Genomic DNA, 23,878 nt, shown 5'->3' on the forward strand with positions numbered 1-23,878 from the left:
ACATTATTACATGAAAATGGCCATATTTATTAAAAAAAATATATATTTTTTTTTAATGAAAGATTCTGCACAGCTTGAGTCTGGGGCTGGCTGCAGGAATCATTGGATACAATTCTTTGCTCTCCCCTTTTGGAGCATAGAGTATGTGATAGTAAAGATCTCTTGTGGTCAACCTGTGCAGCCTTTGTACAAACCCCCTTCTCCTGCAGCTGGGGTCTCTTGCCCTCTCTACATGGGCATTGCATGAGACAAACCAGCATTGGCTCCATGCAATTCCTTCCTCCTTTAGTGTCACCTGGTGAGGGCTTTCATGGGTCAAGCTGCTCCTGTTTCTTCCTCTGCTGGCCTAAGAGCCACAGCAGCCACTGTGAGCACCAAACCAGGAAGCCCAGCTATGGACCAGTGTTTCCCATGCACCAAACACTGATGGAGGAGACCAGGAGGGCACCCTCTGAGGGAAGGGACTAGAGAGAGGAGATGTCCCTCAAAATCTGAGCTCCAGGCTCTGGGGAAAGTGTATAATGTCTTATGCCCGCTGTTAAGCTGCTGTTTCTGGGATGAAGAATCAGTAGGCTGTCACCTCTTTTCCTCATGCTGTCTCCTGGAAGTCTGGAAAGATATCCTGAGAACTTCCTGTCATCTTCCTAAGTGCCCGCTCCTAGGTGATGTACAGAAGCCACCCCACTTGTCCCTGCTCCTTGCCAGGGTATCTAAGGCTGAGCCCCAGAGGGGTCTCTGAGAAAGGCCCATTGTACATTTTTGTATCTGTTCTGAAATGCTCTGTGCACCCTTGGTGACCCCCTCTAGCTTTTCCTCCATCCCGTGCCTTCCAAACATTGCATAAATGCTATTGGGTAAACATTGCAATGCCTTATCCATGTGACTTCCTTCTGCTGAAGCAAGGGCCCATCCCAAACCAGATGTTTCCCAGTTTCCTCCTTCCTTTCTTCTCTCCCTCCTTCTCCTTTGTAAAACTGAGCATGCAAGAGGTGCCTAACCCCAGAAAGTCAGCATCTGTAGGATACTCCATCCAATTGGTCCCCTTTTTGTGTGTCCCCCCTCTCCCTATCTTCTTCATTAACTACCTGGACATTACTGAACTGTTTGGATAACAACCTCTCATTGTAAAGTAAAATAAATAAATAAAATGCATCTATCCCTCTGGTGAAAAAATCTGCCTACATCTTTAAGATCACTCACTGGTTATAGCTTTTTTTTTCCCTTGCTATGAATGGGTTTTGCTGTAAATTATAACTTTGCGCGCATTCCCCTGGGTCAAGGAAAATAGCCTCCAAAGAGAAAACAGCTTTGATTGGTAACTGACTTCTTCCCCCCTCCTTTCTCCCCCCTGTCCCTCCACTCCCTAATTGAAACCAAATGTGCAATATGTTGGATTGTGGGATTTCTGGCTATATCCCAGGAATCCTCAGAATGCTAAATCGCTCGCAAAGGCATCTTGCATCAGCCTGTAGAAGTTTCCTCTCAGCCCGGCTTCTTCATCAAGGGGAAGGGGAAAGGAGTTTATTTAGTTTCTTTTTGCACAGTGAATTACATCTCTGGTCTTTCCTCTCCCCACTCTGGTTCATCACTTAGGTAAGCAACTTCTTTTTTATGTGTTACTTTTGAAAATGTACACTTCTGAAGCCTTCCTTTGCCTCGTTGGATGCCAGACTGCAGGGCGGGAGGGGAAAGCGGGAAACTTTATTATGCTTTTTGCAGGCAGATCCTTATTGGGACCGAAATATTTTTATGTAAGGCAAAAAGTAATGGTACATAGGTAAACTGAAGACATGATACTGAATTCCACAGCGGCTGGAAAATAAGTTAAGATTTTTGTAAAAGAGTTGTTTGCATGGCAGGCAAGACTGGCTGATTGCAGATCTTGATGATGGATGGAGGATGGGGGAACTTGGTCCACAGGGGATTTCTGAACTGGGGCAAGTCTCACAAAGACAGTTCTCTTCTTTCCACGGCTGGTGTGCTGGCGTGGGTTATAAAAGCAGCTGTAACGACAACAATATCAGGGCGCCTGGCGAGTGGGGTCTGTTCATGATTATGAAATGTTGTCCCCTCCCTCGCTCTCTCCCTCTCTCTCCTCCCCACTTGCTTTTTTTTTTCTCCTTAGACCCTCGTGACAAGCCAGCATTTTTTTTGTTAGTGTTTCTACTCTTGGCTGCAGTATGCGTTTCTACTGGCAGGTCCAGCCTTAAATACCTGTGGACTCCAAGCTAGGGAGGGTGGCCCAGTTCCCAGGGGACTGTCATTAGAGGGCAAACCTAAAGTGGGCATTTTCATTGTGGGGCTGGCACAGGAAGCTTACTGGCCAGATGTGTGGGGTCAGTACCAACAGCGTCAGAGCCACACATGGTGCAGGCCTAACTTGGACGGGAAACAGCATTGTGGACACCTGGAAATGGTTTTTAAGAGGTCTCTAGTGACAGTACTTTGTGATCATCTTTTATCAGACACACATGCCTCCTCATTGAAGCAAAGGGCTTATGGCCTCTGGACCTGGGTTTGGCTGTGGGGCTGAGTTGACTTTTGCCTTTGGATGGCTCTCCTCTTGGGAGGACAAGAGGAATTGCTTGAGGGCTTGTTGCTCAAGGAGGGTTGTGCCATTTCTGTCTTCCTGCATGATGGCGAATCCTGCCAAATGGGGCCCCCCTGCTGAGGGCTGAGTTAGCTGCAGGCTGGGAACCCAAGAAGCTCTTTGTATTAACATAAAATGGAGCAGATTGCAGCCAAGCTAATCTTTAACATGGACATTTTAAGGCACTTTAAAAAGACTACAAATCCCAGCATGCAATGTCCCCACAAAACTGCACGCTGGGATGTGTAGTCTTCTCAGGCAGGGCCTTCCCCAGTAAAGAACTTGCCCCCTGGTCTGAGGTCATCTTCTTATACATCCAGCCCTATTATCTAAGTGTCTGAGCACTGAGGACAAAGGACAAACTCCTGGCCTACTGGAATTGATGGCAGCTCTGGCATTCAATTCAGAGGTCAAAATTCCACGTAGGGACTACTAGGATTTGTCTCTGTGATGTTCGTGACCTTGGTCAGGGATGCCCAACCTGTGACACAAGTGTCATAAGTGGCATTGGGACTTTGTGTGTGGCATGGGAGGGGGGGAAGGTTTCTACCAGATAGGGCAGGGAACAATAAGCGAAGCAGCAGATAGGACAGGAAGCAGAAATCAGAGCAGCAGATTGGGCAGGGGAAGAGGATCAGAATGGCACTCAAGCAGGGCACAGGCCTTAATATACCAAAAAGGTTGGCCCCCACTGCCCTAGGTGATCCATCCCCTCCCCCTGAGCTGTGTACTTGGCTTGGTTTGTAGCATGCAGGAAGCTGCTTGCTCTTTTTAAGACTGCAAGGAGATGTCAGAACAGAAAGATCAACCTCCCTTTTGATCCCTCCCTCCTTTGGTGACCTTGCAGGCTTTCCAGGCTATATATGGGTCCAAGCATTTGAACCTCAGATGGCTGGGAGGCCAGGAGGGGCTGCTCATCACTTTCTCACCCACTTGCTTGAGCAACATGAGAACTAGACGGGACACTGCACAGGAGAGCAAGGGGTTGAAAACAAACCTGGATTGCATGGGGCCTCTGCAGTGTCTCCTCCTTCCACCAGCAGAGATTCGTATTTTGGAGTCCCAGTAAGGCTGCCTCTGGCCTGCAGCATGGGAGTCTTGGATGGGAACAGCATGGGTCTGGGACCCTACCCAATCTGAATACGGCTCATTTCTGCTCAGGGCCATTCCTTTAAGCTCGGACTAGCAATTTTCTATAAGCAGCAATGGAAGGACCAGCTGCTTCCTTCCCCATGGAAGAACCTGGTGCTTACTGTTGGGGGGGGGCTTTGGGCTACTAGCTCAGGAGCCAAACACTACTTCTTATGTGTGTATGCTGGAGGGGGCTGGAACATGGTAGAGGAAGAAGGGAATGGAGTTCCCAGCCCATGTTGAGCCTGGTGGCTTAGGGTCAGCTCCAGTTCTTTCAACACCTCCTCCCTTGTTAATACAAAAGCAACACTACTTTCTCCTTCCCCCGCCTGTCATGCCTGTCGGTGCCTGCATTTTTCCCCTCTGAGGTTCCTGCTCTGCTCCTTGGAGAGTATCTAGTCTGCTAAGAAAAAGATTTCCTCCCCCTCCTTGCCCATTCCTATCAGACGGTGACTGCCATTTTGTCTCTGCGAATGTGGCACAACTGGACAGGAAAAGAGAATGAACTGAAGTGGGCGCATCCATTTGAGAGGTCTGCCATCTGCCAGGGGTCATGCAGCTGTCACTCCTCAACATTACAGGTGCTGGGCTTCCAGTGGCACCGTCCCTGTGTGAAGGAGTTCTTGTCTTGGGGCAGAGGTGGAAGAGCCTGTCCCCACTCTCAGCAACTTCCTGTGTTAATGACAAGAGCAAAACAAGGGGCTTCCACACGGAGACGTTCTGACTGCTCCTCGGGTGTCCAGAATCTTATTCAGTCCAAGGCCGGCTCTAGGTGAGCTAGAGAATAATTCTTAGGAAGAGGCCCCTTATGCTGATATAAGGACATTGTGTTGACCTTCTGCCAGGTAGAGCCAGCAGCAAAAGTGCTGAGTTCAAATATTTGAAGGATTCCTCTTGAAATGAACTGAGCCCACCTGCCTGAGTCCCAACCTGGAAAACTACTTTTCCTTGAGGGGTCCTTACCTGGCAATATTTCTCCTCTTGCAAACATGGAATTGGTGTCTACAACAAGGCAAATATGTTTGAGAGAGAAAAGGAACACAGCTTTTACTTGGGAAAGCTGATCTGGAAATTGGCTGCGGGTTTAGTTGAATGGTAGGTAAAGCATCCTCCCACATACTATCCTAGGTGCCCGCTCCTTTTATCCATCTAACATTGCCAAATTTTTCTTCCTTACTGGTATCTGTGTCCCTTTCACATGTTGCTTCCTCCCCATTCTGTGCACCAAGCTTAGGGTTTGCTGCCAGCAGTTGGTGAAGTCCCAGAGTGCAGGTGGGCATCTTTACCTTGCAAGGGGGAGTGCTGCCTTGCTTCTCTGAAGAGATACCTGGCTGTTGCCTCTATTTGCCATATCATCTCTATTGCTCTTACCCCTACGTTTTTCCCCATCCCATTTTAAATCACTCTTGATTTTTCTGGGTCTCTGGCTTTTTCCAGTCCCCACATTTTGTGCCTCGTGTTTTGCAAAGAGGCCTGAGCTATTCTTCCCTTCCAGCTCCCCCTATCCATTAATAAATGAAACCAGTGCTATTCATAGAGCAATAGTCAGGTCATCATGTAGTATTCATAGACTGTTACAGAGCAGTTTCCATCCCTCACAGTCGCTGCTGTCAGAAATCTTTTCCTTCAGGTAGGTACTTATTGATGGATATCAAATCCACTCTTGACTTTCCTTTAAACTTATTGAGAATGATTTCCCCACCTCCTCCTTCCTCTTCCTCAAAAAAAGTTTAAGCACTCAAATTCCCAGGGAATTTCCATGGGATTTTGGCAGCTAACTCCCTCAGGCTAAACCTCAACTTGAGCAACTTGAGTCTGTCTCTGTAAAGCAAATTCTCCAGACCTCAGGTCATTCTTATAGCTCTTCAGAACCCGTCCCTGTTTGTTAACATCCTTTTAGGAAGTTTGGCCACCAAAGACGCTGTCCTGCCTCGCTGTAGCTTCTCAGCCCCCCTCCTGGTCATACTTCCAGGAACAGCATTTGACCTCTTAGCCACATTATTGTGCTGGGAGATCACGTTTAGTCCATTATTCCCCAGGAGGCCCACATGTTTTTCAGAGTCATTGTTTTCCAAGATACAGTCTCCTGTCTGGGAAGTAGGAGCTATTTTCTTTGTTCCCTAGAGGGATAACCTTGCCTTCAGCTGCATTCAAATACGTGGTTTTCATTACACCCTGCTTACCGAGTGATCCAAGTCGCTCTGTATCTCTGACCTGTCCCCATTGCATTTTAACACCCCACCCCACCGGTTTCTGTTCTCTGAGAACTTTGTCAGCAGAGGGAGTTTATATGTGATCCTAGATCAATGAAAAAATAGCATTAGAGTAAGAACCCACTAGAAACAACTCCATTTAGTGATTTCCCATTAATAATCATTGGAGATCTAGTGAGAAGGCTTTAATGCATTGAATAAGCACTGTATACATTCAGGATCATGTTAATGTTCTAATCTAAATGTACTGCAGTATGAAAAGGAGTGCCCTTACAAACATTCAAACATACTACAGCACTAGTAGGCTTGCAATCTCATCACTTTCCTCTAGGAATGGACTTCTTTCTTCCATTAGAAGTCCTTCCCCCCTCCCTCAATATATTCCTACTCCAAATATTTCCTCCTAATATATGAGAAAGATGTGGACTGACTGGAAAATGTCCAGTGGTGAGCAATAAAAATTATTAGAGGCGTGGGAAGCCTGACTTATGAGGAAAGGCTGAAAGAAGTATAGTTATTTAGTGTAAAAAAGAAGACGGGCTGGAGTGGATTTGATAACCATCTTCAAATACTTGAAGGGCAAATACAGAGAGAGGATGGAGATAGACTATTCTCTGTGTCTGAAAGGGAAAGATTTGGAGCCATGGCCTCAAACTACAGCAGAAGTTTAGGTTGGAGATTAGGATGAACTTTCTGACTCCGAAGGTGGTTGGGTATTGGAACAGGCTGCCTAGAGAGGTTGTGGAATCTCCGTCCCCGGAAATTTTTGAGTGCAGGTTAGACAGGACACGATTGGGATGGTTTGGTCAGGGATGATCCAAGCTTGAGCAGGAGGCTGACACCATGTAGCTTTACATCTGGCCAGTCTGGCTTTGAGAGTTATTTGCACTGGGTTGCTTAAAGATGGTCTTTGACAGCAGTCCAGAGCAAGGTGTGGATTGATAGCAAGATGCCTTAACACATATGCTAGTGTACTTCATAGATGATATAAAATGGTGGATTTTTTAAAAATTGCTAATTTCTTTTGGTCCTCTGTCCCCCCTCCACCCGTGGGCTTTGTAAAATTGTAGTACCATTGTTTTGCAACCAAGTAATTGCAAATTTCAGGGCAACTGCTAGTTAACTGTTTTTTAAATAATTCCCAATTTATGTTCTGTTTACATTTTTGCCCATAAGAATTTTTTGCTTATGATTTATTTTTGGCTCTGGGAAATTGGTTTCATCAGAGTTCCAAGTGCATGCATTATTCAGTTTGCACATAACTAATAAATTAGGTTGGAGTCAGTCGCACACTGGACGCCCAGATCATCCAGTCTGATATCCTGCAGCACATGGCCCATACCCTGGGATTCCTGAATAATCACTTCTGCATGCTGTATTTTAGTTCATTGATGATGATTAACTTGTATTGCTGTAATGCCTAAGACCCGAGTCATGGACTAGAAAGGGCCCTGTGCTGGACACCGTACAAATACAGAACAAAGGGGTGGCCTGTGCCTCAAGTTTGTTTTAAGTCAAATTCTGTGTTCGGCATCTATCAAAATGGAGTTTGAAATTGCATCCTTCCATATTGGGCACAAACTTTTTCTGCATTAGAAAATGAGCATAAAGAAACTCCAGTACTCTATCGTGCAACCCCAAACTGAATTTCTCCATTATGATACAGTTGTTCATTCTGTGTCCTGCATGTGGAAGCTTTAGAAAACTGGATGAATTGTTCCAGTTGTTTGCTGATCTATAGGGAACACTTGTCTTATCCCAGCTTATCCTTTATTACTGAGAACATCCATCCATTGGTAATGCAGACTTTCTGTTGAGCCAGGCCATGGTCCCGTCAGTGTTGGATGTCTCCACTCCCTTTTGTACCACCTACTTTTACTAAATAAGTTATAATATCGTGTGATATTTTAGCATTCTGGTTACTGGATTCTTCCCCTCCAATTTCTACCTTACAGTCTAATGTCAGCTCAATTGGATTCTTTTTTTTTTCGGACATGAATGTTTCCAACTTGTCCTGTTTTTTAGCCAGGTACATAGGTTTGGTGTATGTATGTGCACTTAATGCATTTATTCTCTTAGTGTGTCTTAATACTTTCACTTGTTATGTCAGTAACATCATGAGTCAGTCACAGGGATGAATGTTTTTACTTATCATGCCCCCTCAATCATTTCCCTTTCTGTAGATAAATGCCTTTCTGGCTAGTTCAGCTAGTCTGTTGCTTAAAAAACTGGTTTCCTGGCTTCAAGGATGAAGAAGGAAAAGCCTAGTTCCAAAGTTTTCATTCCACTGGGTAATCCAAAAAAATGTCCCAATATTATTCATGAAGTTCAAAGCACTTCAGTGACTATATCTACACTGTCTCTATGCCACACCAAGGAGTGCTGCTGTGAAGGTTTCCCAACCGATTTACTCACACTCCATGCTCGCCATATCCCAGAAATATGGCAATGTACTCTCCTTACACTGGACCTGAGAGGTGCCAGAAGATGCACCTAAGCCTGGGAGTAACTCTGGGTTCCTCTAATGCAGTGACATCCAACTTCTCTGGCTCTGCAGGCTGGATGAGTTGCATGGGGCTGGTCCACAGGCTGGATCTAGAGCACTGAGCTTTCATCCGGCCTGTGGGGCTGGGATTTAGTGTTGGCTGAATTAACTGCTATGATTCCTGGATCCGCCACAGTGGCTGCCGTGGGACAGAAGGGGATACTCCTGCACTGAGCCAGCTGCCTCACTGTGCCTGACCAAAAAACAAGCTTCGAGTGCCTCTCCTGGGGCGCACATGTCCAGCCAACCCCCTGGGAACACACCCGCAAGCCTGGGGTAACTGCTGCCACCACCCAGGGTCTGGTCATTGTCAGGGCTCCCAGGGTACACAGACCTTGTAGACCTTGTGGATGCTTAACCCACTGTGGGATTCTGGGGTGCTTATAGCCTGAAGCATCCAAAGATAACCTTAGATACCGAAGGAAAATAAAAAGCCTAGCTCAACTTCGCTAGTCAAGCAAAGGAAGCAAAAGGCCTGCTTCTCCCCTTTCCCAGTACCACAGCCAGGCACACTGTAACTTAATACGTCTATTGATGGAGGTGCGGGGGTGGTAGTACAAGGAAGATAGAAATACACTTTGAGCAAACAAAAGTAATTTGAGCCTTTGCCAATATTGGATTCAATGATCCTATTTAATGCAACTGCCTATATGTATTTCTAGACTTCCAGGTCAGCACTTACAGAGAATCATCCAAACTGGAGCCTGGAGGTGCATTGCTTGTGGCTTTTCAATATGCTGGTTGGAGGAAACCCCACCCCTCCCTAGGAATTTTACCTGTCTAGGTCACCTGACTGACCAGCCAGTACCACAAAGAAACCCAGGAAATACAGGGGTCACCTGGTTTGTCCCAGGGAGTGGCAGAGAGAGGGGGATTTCTCCACAGCCACCACTCCCCAAACTACCAAATTTCTTGACCATGGACTAGATGACAAGAGCTCCCCAGCCTGTGGGCTAGTTCTTGGTCACCCCTGCTCTAAGGCAGCTATATGACCCCCAACTGCTGGAAAGGAGGCCCGTGGAGTGAGAGCGAGTAGGCAGTGCATGCTTTGAGGGGACAATCCTTTGTGCAATGTGGCAGCAGCCAAGACATTATCCACTGGCTCTCTGCCTTTCTTACTGTGTTCTAGGCGTGCAGAAGTAAACTTCATGGGTAAAAGAATGTCACATTGCGTCCTCAGCAAAATTAATCCTTCATCTACCTGTTTGTGGTGGAAACCCTCTCTTTACTGGCTCAGCATATATCTTTCCAACAAACCTATTCCTAACTCTTGAAATACATATCCCATCTCTATCTCAAAAGATGTGTGAAAGGTAGTAACAGTAGCACCCAAAGGGTGCAGATCTCCCTGGACCTATGAAAAACTTTTGCTCCTGGGCCCAGGAGAACTCTGCTTCTGTGGGTAATATGTTTCAGAAGAAGCTGAGTGACATGGGGGCATTAGTATCACTGAAATGCAAGGTAAAGGGAAAGGTGGGAGGGCACACCAAGGCCGGGTCTGTGTCGTCCTCCATAGCTGTTTTTGCAATTTTTATTTTATTTTTTTCTAAAGTGGCAGGAAGTATGAGAGGGTCTTCTTTTCAGCAAAATAAAGCTAGGTGAGAGGTACTCCAGGGAAACATCTTGCTCTTGAGGTCTGCCTGTGTGTGACCCACACCATTAGAATGTGTGACATATTGTTGGTGTGTGACTTGTCCTCCTAAGTTTGTTGCATCATGCCCAACTGGCAGATTGTAACCTGTTTAAGTGGGAACAGCTGGTTGGGATTTTGGTTTCTTTCATTGCAGGAACTAAAGAAAGTTTTATTTAAAAAAAAAAAAAAGGAAAAAAAGCAAAGCAAAACTGGGAAAACAAAGGCAGTCACGTGCAACTCTGAGAAGCCTTATACGATGCATGAATCATTTAAATGTTTTTACTTCTTAATCAACAGCACAGCTGCCTACAGAACATATATTAACCTGTGCACAGAGCAGGCACTTAAAGGTGGGCATGACATGTTTTGCCTATGAGTTACTTAAGTATTTGAATTGAAATACAGAAAGTCAGGGCTTTTGAGTTTTACACCTTGCTTTGAGAGAGGAGTGTTACTGATGGGACAGACAGATCCATAGCTCTGGAATATTCACTCTGGGAGTCAGTTTTAGCTCACTGGCTAATGGATCTGCTGTACTGGAGACCTGGGCACTATCATTGGTTTTAGGTGAAGAGATCATGTGCAGTCTTGCAGATATCTTATTTCTAAGATGGAGGCTGTTACTTGACTGTTGAGAGACATAATTTTGTCAGGTGCTTTGAGAGCAACTCATGGAAGTGCTACAAAAGAGCTGGGTGTCATTTTGTTACAGATCTCTGTGTGTGTGATGCTTGACTTGCTTCCAGATCCTGTGTTGAACAACAGAGGAGACTCAACATGGATGAAAATGAAAAACAATAAGAAACCCAACAGATTCAGAAAATCTGGGACTGGATATAGAACATGGTACCCCAAAATTAACATTTGCCTTTTTTGTCATCAATTTTTGCACAGGCACCAGAAGTACACAGATGTACAGTTATGCCAGCACAGTAGGAACTAATACAGCACCTTGTCCCTAAGTTATGGAGAGGCAGATAATAGCTTGTTTGCATTAGTAGATGGCTACTGTGCGATTAATGAAGGACACACAAGACCTATACTGCTTTAACATGTACCAGTAGTAGTGTATTTACTGCTGGGTTTTTTGCTATATCAAAGTCTAATATATTTAAAATGGGGTAGAACTTTGTCATCTGCCTGCTCCTTTTTTACATCCATGCAAATGTGTTGTATGTGTAGGTCCTCACTAACTGCATTTAAGATTACAAGGGCTGAAGAACAAGCAGCTCTTTTGCTATTGCAGTAGGTGAGGTGGAAAAAAAATCTGTATGGTCTACTGCTGGGATAAAAAAAACCTATCAGGCATAGCTGATCTCCTAGCATTCTTGCTGACCACATCTCTCCAATATCAAATGCAGACTGAGACTTGTGGTAAGAACTGTTGTGGAGATGGGGACTGGGTTTATGGGTTCACATCAAGTATTGCTCCCATGCAAGCTTGCAGACTTGAGTCATGACTCCAGTATGCAAACACTGCAATGACGTTCACTCACCAAGCCCAAGAGGAACTCTTAGAAAGAGACCTTGGATTGGCAGACTTTTAGAAAGCTAAAGTTGCTGAGCTGGGATGTACATGGGGGACGTACACTAAGGGTATGAAAGGGACCACCAGAGATCATCTAGCCTAACCCCCTGCTTGAGGTGGGATCATCTCTATCCAAACCATCCTGTACAAATCCATTGTCTAACCTCTTACCAAAAAGTACACAGTCAACCTTGACACAACACAAGACATAAGACCCTAAATTGCCACAGGTAAAGCAGGGAGACCATGGCAGCCAATGTCCTGCTGCTGCAAAGGTTTTAAAAATATGCTCAAAGACCTGGCCTTGGCTCTGAATTTCCCATGTGAGCACCCAGAGCAACTGCTGCACAAGTTGCAAATTTGTGTGAAAAGCTGTATGCTGTTGCACATGCAAATGTGAACTGTGGAGGGAAGGTGGGTGGGGAGAGAAATCCCTCTAGCCTTGGTGCCTGCCAAAGGGCAAGGCACTTGCAGAAGTAAGCTTACAAAAATGGATCCTGTCTCTGCCTGCGTGGAAATTTGTTTCTTTCTGTAAGTGCTGGGCATACCTCTGGCATGTTCTCTATATGAGAGAGAGCAGTAAAGGATCTCGTCGCTGGTTGCTGATACTGTGCCATTTTGGGTTGGGGTTTGGCAGCCATGTAACAGCACGTATCAGCATTACCAAGTTAAAACCTGGGTGTGGAAAAAAATCTTGTGCTCAACAGAGTTCAGGAGGTACTTTGGAAAGGCAAAATGCTTCGGCCTGCCCTAGAGTAATATCCAGCCAATTTTCTTGGTAGGTTAGAGGGTGTGTCGAGTTAAATTGCACAGCAGTGTGGAGCTGCGCTGATACACGTCTGGTGAAAAATACCTGTGCCCTGTCTACATTGGAGCTACAGGCAAAAGAATTTGTGGGGGGACAGGAGGCATACCGGGAGATTTGGGTGGATATGAGGGCAGGGCTGAGGCCAAGGGGGATAGCAGAGGTGTGATATGGCTGAGGTGAAGGATAGGAAACTGGACATGTCTATATGTTCATTAATGTGCCTTCCTTAAGAAAGTACTAACTAAATGCACAGTATTTAGTTCCTGCACATTAGTGCTGGCACACGGTTAATTAGTGATGCTGACTGCGCAGTAGCCTAATAACATTGCTCAGTAGGCTATTAACATGGGTTGTGCTGTGATGCTGTACTGCACAGTGTTATTAGGCCAATGCGCAGTAAGCATCTCATGTAGATGTGCCCATGGAGGGGAAATGGAGAGAAACTGGAAAAGTGTGAATATAGTAGTTGCTGTGGTAGAAGAGACTGGGGGGGCACATGGAGGAAAAAGATGAGTTGGGTAGCCTGTCCTGCTTAGGTGGAAAAAGGTATGGAGAGGGGCAGAATGGCAGGTCTCAACCCCCTGAGGCCTGGGGAGGGTAATGGAATCCTCTGCGTGCAGGCACCAGGGACATGGTACTTGTGCACGTGGAGGACTGAATTTGACCTTGTCACATTCCCTTTTGCTTTTGAATGGGTGGCTTCTCCCTCGGGTATCAGCAAGCTGCAAAACAACAAAGAATCACTCCATCGTACTTTATTTCCTATGTTGTTGTTTTTTTAATCTTGTGATTTGCAGGGGGGTGGGCAGTGAGAGGGGAGGAATCTGACTCACGACTCTGGAATGCTCTTGGCAGCGCGGTGCTTGTGACAGCCCGTGACAGAGACCAAACCCAGCTATTGTGGACATACAGACTCCTGTCTGCACCTCCCTCATTGAGAGCAAAAGAGGAGCCCCGAGAGCATGTGCCTCAGCAGAAATCTTGTTTCCTTGATAGGACAATTTGGAGGAATCCACTGTCAAATGCTGCTTTACCTCACAAGAATGAAGTGGGGGCCCAGTGTGATTGATGGTCTGGAGAGCTCTGCAGTGGCTGGACTGAAGCAGAAATCCTGCCTGGGTGGAGACTGGCACAGGAGGGGGCAGGAAGAGTGGGAAAGGCCTGCCTTGCACTACAGAGTCCTACTGGTAGAACTTGTCTTCTGCCAGCATAGCTTCCGCATGTCCAACCTCAGCTCTGAGTCCTACAAGCTGGGACCTCTGCTCTTTTCAGTGGAGTTTAAACCACTTCCCTGAGCAATGTAGGCCCTCCACCAGTACAGTTTGGCCAGTATGATGTCTGCATGGCCAGGATGTGAAGTTACCTGGACTGGCCTAAGCAGTCTTCCAGGCTAGAGACAGAAGTTACACATACACCAGTTTAAGTGATCAGAAACTGGTTTAAACCTGTAGCAGAACAGAAGGTCAGAGCATGTAAACCAGTTTCAAAATGGCTGAAACTGGTTTAAGATAAACCTGGTTGAATGTAGCATCAGACTTAACATTTTGGGCAAACTAGTTTATGAAACTTCTGTCCCAGACCCCATCCTTGTTCAAGTTAAATCACAATCCTCCAGCATCACAGCATGCTTTGAAGCCCTGGGCTAGGCTGGGCTGGGCTGTCTGCTCCAGAGAGCAGGGCTGCCCCTGCCCCTCTGCTCCCTAGCTGGAACAGTGAGGGCTGGCTGATAAGGGGGAAGGGGCAAGCCCAGTCTGCAGGGGCAGCCCCCTGGCAAACCTTGGCTGGGGTCTGGGGCCAAGGCAGGGGGTTAAACACCCCTTCCTCTGCTCAGACTTGCTGCTGGCTGAGATTGTGGACTCCAAATCCCAGAGGCACCTGGAAGCAGGAAGAGAAAGTGATAAGCAACCCCACAGAGTCCTGCTGTTGGGATTTTGGTCTGCAAATCCCAGAGACCTCAGGGGTAGCAGGAAGAGGAAGTGAACACACATCCCATGCTGGCTACATGCCAGAGATCCATGCTTTAGCTCCCCCTGGTTTCTGGCCTGAGCCACTGCAGGCATGTGGCTGCATTTCCTGAAGCAAAGGTGTAAATGTCTGTTCACTTCTGTTTCAATTTAATCTCTGCAGCTTAGTTTAACCTGCAAAGACTGGTTCAATTTAGCCTTGGGCTTTTTGACTGTCTGTACTTGGCCCTTGTCTCTAGCCCACAGTGCAACTGTCCCTGCAGGAGTGACCACTCTGGCTAACTCTTTGAACTATGCTGCCCGGGGTTATACCAGGGGCGGGCAAAATACAGCCTACGGGCTGGATCTGGCCCACTGAGCATGTTCACCTGACCCGTAGAGGCCCCCCAACCAAATGTGCCCTGCATAAGGTGGAAGCGAGGTGCCCACCGTACACCAGCCTCCCAAACATACCCTATTGCCTCGCTCCCACCCTCATGGGTGGAAGGGGCCTGCCCGGCCAGCTGTAGCTTCTGGGCAGGACTGCTGCTGCTGCTGCAGACCTCAGGGACCTGCTTCGCTACCCTGGTCTCCTGCTGGCTCCAGGCAGCAGGTAGGGAAGCATTGTATTTCTGGGCATAGCCTCTCCTGGGCTGTCTGCATCAACAGTGCTCCCTGCTACTCAGGTGCAGCCCCTGCAACTTGCAGAGCAGGGAGGTATGCCCCGCATGATGAAGCCAGGTGCCTTCCCTGCCAGGGCTGCACAGTACAGGAGAGAAGCCCCATGGACTGGAGCTGCCTGCTTTCCCCGCCTCCCAGTGGAAGGCACCTGGGTCTTCCCTCCCCTGCAGCACAGCCCCGGCAGGACTGCTCTCCTGTGCTGTGCAGCCCTGGCAGGAAAGGTACCTGGCTTCACCATGTGGGGCTTCCCTCCCTGGTCTGCAAGTGCAGGGGCTGCGCCTGAGCATCAGTGAGCACCGGTGACACAGAAGGCCCAAGGGAGGCTGTGCCCCTCACCCTGGTGTGCAGCACTGGCCAGAGCCATGCCCCACCAGGCACCTGCGCCATGGGGGGAGTGTGGGGGAAGTTCCCCACAGCCCCCCAACCTCCCTCACACCCACTCCCTGCCCCCAGGACCCTCCACATATACACATCTTACTACCCTACATCTTACTACCCACACACACACACACATACCATATACCCCCCCACACCCACCATACACACACACCACACATACCACACAATATACAAAACTAAAAATTTTTTTAAGTTACTATGCAATCACCTCTATATACATGATGCAAACACAAATCATGACAAAAATATTTTTTGTAATAAAATTAGAATATGTTATAGTAGGTGTTTGACTTTGTTTGATTTGTTTTTTTCTGCTTCTAAGATGGCAACCCCACCCCCAAAAGCAGTATTGGGGGGTGGGGCAAGGGGAGGGACTTCTGGCAGCAAATGACAGGGGTTAAGGGTGAGATTTCTGGTCCCAAGATGGCAGCAAGGGGGCGGAGAAACTGTCAAGGGGAGGGGCTACCCATGTGGCCCTCGATAGCTCACCAAAACTCGTTAAGTGGCCCTCCACCCGAAATAATTGCCTGCCCCTGGGTTATAGGATAAAACAGAAGGGAGGAGAATGGGACAAAAAAACCAGGAAATTATCTGAGGTGAAGCAAAAGTGTCTGTGGGAATTTGACTTCAGAGTTTCCTGAGAGGAGTGATGGTTGTAGTGATCACCAGGTTCAATAAACACAGTCAGGCATGAATAAGAAGAACAAAACAACAGCTTTTATTGAGCAGTAAGCATGCCTCTACAGACCTTTCATCTCTCCGAGTACCACCCAACTGTGGGACCATCCCCCAGGTACCACTTCCTCGGTCTCCCTAGCAAGGGAGCACCTCTAAACAATAACTTACTACAATGGTGACCCACAGTATGAAACAGCTACCCCACAATCTCCTGGCAAGGCCTCCAAAAGGACATGGTATGGGGAACTCAGCCAACCAGCCATCCACCCACCCACAGCGCAGTGGGTTTGTGTCACCCATTGATTGTGTCCTGTTGCTGTGACACAACACCTATGGCAACCAGATGCAAATGCACTTGACTGAAAGTCATGCTGGAGGCAACCTGATTGCTGTCATTTCTTCCTGTGCAAGGAGCTATGAAACAACAGGCCAGGAACTAGGGAATACTGATGTTGTTCCGTTGCACCCGGTTTGCTCAGGTGCAGAAGAAAATACCAATTCCCAGGTTGACTAGAGCTCTGTTCTGGATCTCATACCACCTGGATCTTTAAGCCATGTAAATTCCCACATAGATGCAACCTCATCAAACCAGTATCGCTCACATCACTGAGTTGAGTGAACATGTTATGTAAATGTGATGGAGGGGAAAAGGAATGGAAAAAATAGTTATGTGATTTCCCTCCAATTTCTTTGTAGTGTTTTGTGGGCTATGGGTTTTATCAGCAAAGGTGCGTGGAGGAAGTCAATATTTTTTTTTAATTTGAAATATTTATTTGATGAAAAATAGTATTTTTCTGCCCTAAAGTGAAAACCTTTTGTGGAAAACTTTCTTTGTTTTGGTAATTTTCCAACTTTTTACTGAGGAAAAAAATGGATTTGGTTTTCAATTTCTTCGTACTTTTTTTTAATGGTAAAATGAGGAAAGCAGAAAAAGGGGAGAGGAGAGAAAAAACTCCCCTGGAATATATTTCACTAGGAAAATTTACAAAAAATGCAGATTTTAAGTAAAAGATTTTTACAAACAAACATTGAAAACCATTCATTTTTCAAAACCTGTGAAATGCAAATTATTTCCAAATGTTCTGCCAATAATTATTACCATGTTTGATCAGCTGTACCTTCCCTGTAAACCTAATGGGATGAGTCATTGTCCTCTCATCTATCCCATTGGAACAGAGTTCTGTTACATAAAGAATGAGGCTTTGATTACTGCAGTGAGAAAATTTCCTTATATTGGACTAAATGTAAATCTGTTTCCTTTGGGAGATAACAGCACCTGGCTTTCTGGCAGATAAAGAGTTTATCCAGACATAGACAGAGCTGAGTGAATAGTGGGAAAAATTATCAGTGACTGTTCTTTTGAATGTGAAAGGAAATTGCATTCTATTCCCATGAATATTTAAGTACCCACATTATGCTAGCAAAAGATTTTGTGAAAAGTGAATGCTCTGCTTTGACTGTACCATGAAAGCCAATTGCAAACTGTATCTAATGCTAAAATTTGCAATCCATGCAATCTTGTTTCGTTATCTAAATTATCCAGTCAGGGAACAGACTATCATACCACATGACACTTGAAACTATCCAGCAAAACTGAATACAAAGTAGCATATTGAACTGTAAATATTTACAGTGTGGTTTGCTAATTACATATATCATTTGGTCAGAGAACAGAAACACCATGTGTTTGCTGTAGCCAACTAGCACAATGCAAATTGCAGATTTTGAATTTTTGGCATAAACTGATTGCAGTCAAAGACTTAGTCACTCGAGTCCACATTTCATATATTTATAGATTTTTCAAGGCCAGAAGAGGTCATTATGATGATTTGGTTTGACCTCTTAAGCAAGAGGGACTAGAGAACCTCATCCAATAATTCCTGCATTGAGCCCATAACTTCTAGGTTGAGTTACATATTTTTTAATTTTAGAAAAGAGACCCAGTCTGGATTTTAAAGATGTCAGGTTATAGAGAATCCACTGGCGCTTGGTAGCTAGTAACTGATGATCATTCTTGAAAATGAACAGAACAGAGATTTTCATGATCTGTTCACAAATGGCTTGTAACCAGGGGAAACAAAGGCAAAAATCATCAAATAAATTATCCTTTGAAAAAGACTGTCTAAATGATATCACCCAGATTAATTTGGCTCACTTGTTGTTAGCCAGTATTTCAGCATAGCCAGCACTCAGAATTACAGTGTAGCCTCTCATGGGTGGAATGCCACAGCTGTTAAACAGTACACGTCCCCCCCCACCAAACTGCTTAAAACAAGGCATAAAGACACCTACAGGATCCAGCTGAGGTTGCAAATGATACTTGTATTGACTGAGTGGGACAGCTGGAGTTTGCTGTGCCCGCAGCCAAACTATATGCTGTATTGCAGTTGGGAGGTGTGATTGCAGATTGTCAGCTAAGTGCTGGGGTGGGGTGGGGGCTAGATTGGGTTAAAATGGCCACCTGATCTAACATAGTTCACCCAGGTGCGGAACTTATACTTATCGACCCGATCTCAGCGACTGGAAATCAACCTAAACTCGTAACTGAACAGATATTTGATGCAAACAGACTTGTCTAAAAATGGCAGAACTCTCTAAAACCTGGGCTGATGTAGCTTCAGACTTAGTCTAGGTTAGACCAGTGCATGAAACTTCAGCACAGTTACCTGCGCAGCCTCAGGCCTGGGAAAGCCCACCTGCTGGCCCCAGCCCCAGCCCCAGGGCTGTGCTTTCTCTATTTGCTCCCCTGGCACTAAGCTATTTTTAGCCCCTCGGCCCTTCACCCATACGCCCATAAAACAGCTAGCCCACTCCCACTTCTAGCCCACCAAACCCCCTATCCAACAAGCTGCTCTGGTGCCACCAGTTTTATCAGCATTCATCGCTGCGGATGCCAAGGAAGTAAGTTTTGGTGGGGGAGAGGTGGGAAGGATGGGGAAGTAGGTTTGCCAGGGAGGGAGGGGAGCAGGGGGCTAAAAATAGCCCCTGGTCCTCCCCTAAGCCCACCCCACAGACCCCATGAACCTCTCCGATCCTGCCAGACCCTCCCAGACCCCAGCAACCCTCCTGCAGATCCCACCTGCCCCCTCCCTATCCCCCAAATTGTTCCACCATTCCCTCTGTGGATCCCTGATCCCTTCCCCAAGCCTGCTTACTCCCCCCAATCTCCCAACCTCTCCCACTAGCCCCAGCAATCCTGACTTGGCTTAGATGTGTTAGCCATTTTGAACATGGTCTGTTGTTGTTTGTCCTTGGAATTTGACCAAACATTAAACATGGTGTGACGTCCCCCATATCTCCCCAAATGTTTGCACTTATCTGTAGACACATATAGGTATGTTCAGGAGTAGATGGCAGCATTTGTTATCTGCCCCAGAAAGCAGGGTAGATTTACATTTTACAGACTAATTAAATCTAAGATGGAAAAGCTTTGGTAAACAATGCCTTGCTTCATCAGATGCTGATAAGGTGCCTAAGGTGCAAATCCACCCTGCCTTCTGCATGACTTCACACGAACATGACTAATTACTGGTATCTGTCCGAAATGGGGATTTTTCAGGCAACTTTCTTTTCTGTAGCTCCTTTCTACCCAGTACCTCCAATTTTTCTCCTATTCCAAGGTCCGGGCCCTACTCTATCCATCTATTAGGTGCCTGTTGGCAACCGCAGCACTCACCAGGTGGTTTACCAGTTGAACCGGGGGGCGGGTGGATGACCAACCCGCCTTACGGATAGACCGGGGATGAAAGGGACACTGACTCAGTTGGAAGATAGTAAAATTGAACTTAACGTTTACTTACAGTAAGATTCCAACAGTGGTTACACAACAAAACGACAGTGATGAAGCAGTAGTTAAAGGTGACAGGTAGGAGATAGCAATTGCTTTTTCCGATGTACGTGCGGATGGAGAGCTCACTGTTCGGTGAAATAATAGCCAGGGTGTGACTATTCGTATGCGTATGACTATTCGTATGACTATTCGTCCATGGGGACACAGATTCCTGGACAGGGTGATCAGTCCTATCCGAGGGCTTGTGTGGAACCCGGGACCCTGCGCTTTAGTGCGCTGTCCCTTTTATAAACTCTTCAGCCAATCAGAGGAGGCTGCTGATTTACAGTTAAGAGAGTGTGTCTGCTGGCCAGGCAGTCACGCTTCTCCCGCAGCTCCTGATTTGTTAAGGCTGTCTGATCACAAGCTGGTCAGCCTCATGATCATGAGCTCTTCACACGTTGAACATGACCTGCTCTCGTGTTCTGCATTGGTCTGGCATGTGGGCTGAGCGTTTGGTCACCTTTTGTACTCAGACAGTGCCTAAGTACAATCCTATTCTGCCTTCCTTGTGTCCCTGTGTGGCAGGAGCAATGGAATCGCCGAGCCACGGGAGCATGGTGGCAATGGTGGAATCCCCATGCCCCTGCCACAGCCGGTGGCACCGTGCCATGCCAAGCCACAGGAGCATGGCGGCGGTGACAGAATTGCCGCGCCTTGGACCCTACCAGCAGCCCTGCGGCATGCTGAGCCACAGGAACGGGGCAGCACCGTGGCATGCCCAGCCATGGGAGCATGGTGGCAGGTTTGCCACACCACAGGGCTTACTGGCAGTGCTGTGGTGTACCAAGCTGCAGCCAACAGGGACAAGGACGCTGGAAAAAGAAAAGAAGCTGGCGCCAGCTGACACCAATTTGCCAGCAGAGGCACCAGGGCAGAGTTAAAAGCCCCACACACTGGTCCGGCAGGGGGACCAGTAGGAAGTTTCCAGCAGCCAGGGGAAGGCTGCAGGTGAGACCCAGGTCCTAGGAGGGACGATTGATGGCAGCCTCCAAACGAGCAGCTGTCTCTACTGGCCAACTCGGAGAAGTCAGGCAACTTACCTGGAGGAGCGAAGTGGAAGTCCAGCTGCAGAGAGTGGAGCCAAGGCAGTGGCAAATCTACAGGACAAGATGAAAAAGACAACTGGTAAAAAAACCATGTCCATACAACATTGGAGTTACAGCGGGTTGGCACTAGGTGGGGTGTAGGGGAGGCAGAGCCCCAATGACCTCATGCTAATGCTCAGATCCAGCGTGATACCACTGAGCCAGGGTTAACAATGTTCCCCGAGAGTAAAGTTCCATCAAAGACATGGCAGATGAGAAGCATCGGTAGTCTCGGTAACTGGTGCCAGGGGTCAAATTGTCGGGCCGCAAGACCACGGTTAGCTCCAGGCGACTAGAAAAGCATAATCGAGGAGCACAGGAGAGGCACAGCAAGTTACACCCTGTAAAATAGTTAACACAAAAAGTTAAGTGGGTCACTCCCTTGCTCATTGCTTTTTGTGACATAGTCTTAAGGTGAAGACGATGCTACATTTATAAACGGAAATGCATGTTTTAATAGGGTGGGATAAAGGTCACACTTAAACATCCAAGTCTACTCAGACACCTTATAGGTAGAACAGGACCTGGCCTTAATTTGAGCCAGGAGGAGCTGGGAGCTCTTGCTGTTCATGTTGGAGGAAGGTATTTTGGGGCAAGCATTGTGCTTATCATTTGTTTTCAGGGTAGGAAGGACAAAGGGCTGGAGGTTTGCCAAGATCCACCCATACAACAAGCTCCACCCATGTGAGCCCTCAAAATGAGGCATGGCTCACAGCTGGCTGTGCAGACATTCTGCGTGTGATTGCATAGCCACATGGGCCCCTTAAATCTGCCTTCCCTTGGTGGTCATGGGTTATGGCAAGGTTTTGGCTAGACTGTGATTTCAGCTCCTTCCTGGTTTGGGGGGAAGGAGTGTTTGCTTCTCCTATGTGTCACTAGTACATGATATTGAACATAGTAAATGAACATAGTGGGTCTGCAGAACCTCCCTCTCTTTCTCTTCCCAGGGGAAAGATGATGCAGTTAATGGTAACAACCTCTAAATTCTCGTTGCCGGGATGAGTGGGTCAATGTGCACTGCTCCACAGACTCATGTAGACATCCCTGCACTGGCTTTACTGGCTCCCAGAGGATATCTCTGTAATCATAACACCAGAGACTGACTTCATTTTTAATGAGAGTGGAGATGCTGGAGTGCAGTGCAGCAGCTGCAGGGAGGTGCCAGTAGAACATTTGAGGCCACGTTGGCTGAGTCTGAGCTCTGGCTGCCATCTGCATAGACGGGAATCACCTGCCAGGCATGACAAGAACTGAACACAGGGAGCTGGGCTTCACTTCCTCTCCCCCTAAACAGTTTCTCTACAACCTGAGGTTTGCCTTTTGCCACCCACTCAGTGAGCACACTGCCGCCTCAGCTGTTCCTTGGCCCTATGAAGTGCAGTAACCTTCCTCTCTTCTTTACATCGTTTGCCCTGGAGTTTCCAGCTTGAGTTTCCAGCTTACACTACTCTTCAAGGTCCTTTCCTCAAGGCCACACAGAAGGGCTAAGACAACACAGGACACAGAACCCAGGTAGCCTGAGCAGTACCCCATTATGCCAGCTCTTTGCTGCTCTGATTGAATGGCTGCTATAATTATGACATGTATCAATCTCCTACAAGAATGGGCAATTCCATCCTGTGCACTGCAGAGGCACATATTCCCCTGCCACTGGTGACATGTCACAAGTTTTTGTTACATGAAACAGAGGAGGCAGGATGGAAATGTGTGGAGATGCTGCCTGAAAGGCTGTGTGGTCTGCACCCAGCTGTTCCACTGATTGTATTGACAATTTCTGTGTCCTTTTTACCTTTGTGGGAGGTATAACTGATCCCTTCACAAGTAAAAGAACAGATGGGGTCCTTAAAGCAGAACTGGAAATAGACCCCAGGGGACTGCTAGGAGCAAAACAAGTTTAATCTTTTTTGTTACACTGCCCTTTGTGTGTGGGGGGGGGAGCAAAATGTTTCTGTTTAACCTGGGATTAATCCAGAGGGGGTGCAGCAGCCTGGTCACATCCCCTTTGGCTGTGTCAGATGTGAGCACTCAGTGTGGGATCTGGCTGCCGTCCCTGCTTTCATGCAGCTCTGGGCTAAGGGCAGAAGTTGTACATGAATCGGTTAAGTGATCAGACACTGCTTTAAAACTGTAACAGAACAGAAGTTCAGTGTACATAAACCAGTTTCAAAATGGCTGAAGCTGGTTTAAGATAAACCTGGTCGAATGTAGTATCAGACTTAACTGATTTAGGTAAAATCAGTTTATGAAGCTTCTGTCCCAGACCCTAGAGTGGAGCACTGCTGCCCATCCCCTCCTTTCCCCTGCTGCTACATTCATCAGGGAAGGGGAGGGAGGGGAAGGGTGAACAGCAGTAGCACTCACCCCCTGGGCTCCAGAACTGCTTCAAAGCAGGGCCTGTGGCCAAACCCTGCCCTAACCAGCTGGGGAGCTCAGAGCTCTCTGCTCATGCAGAGCTCTGGCAGGAGCCCGTGCTGACCAGGGAGTGAGCTCATAGTTCACTAAACATGTATGGTACAGCCTGAGTGGAGAGTGAGCATCCCTTCTGGTCCCATTTCTGGATCCACTACTTTGTAACTGATACTCATGGATGAGAGAAAGCTCTTGTCTGCCTTCAGTGGCCAGATCCTACATACTACAGAACTGTCACTGCCAGGATACTAAGAAGAATGGTCTCTTAGCTCATGTGGTAGAAACTTGCACTTAGATCACACAATTGGTCTCTGCAAATGATCCAAAGAGGGTGATGTCACAGTGGCAGTGGCATCTTTAGTAATTGGACTGCACTCTGCTCCTGGACCAAGGAGTCCTGACA

General features: G+C 47.0%; 1 protein-coding gene across 1 annotated transcript in view; it reads left to right on the top strand.

Moving 5' to 3' along the window:
- The first annotated feature begins 1,452 nt into the window (after positions 1–1,452).
- The window catches only part of DDR2 (discoidin domain receptor tyrosine kinase 2), an 85,720-nt gene continuing 63,294 nt past the window's right edge, over positions 1,453–23,878 (top strand). The window contains 1 exon segment of the mRNA XM_025194296.1: positions 1,453–1,593. The gene's annotated coding sequence lies outside the window, so the exon portion shown is untranslated.

Source organism: Alligator sinensis, unplaced genomic scaffold (assembly GCF_000455745.1).
Source record: "Alligator sinensis unplaced genomic scaffold, ASM45574v1 scaffold647_2, whole genome shotgun sequence".
Taxonomy (NCBI): domain Eukaryota; kingdom Metazoa; phylum Chordata; order Crocodylia; family Alligatoridae; genus Alligator; species Alligator sinensis.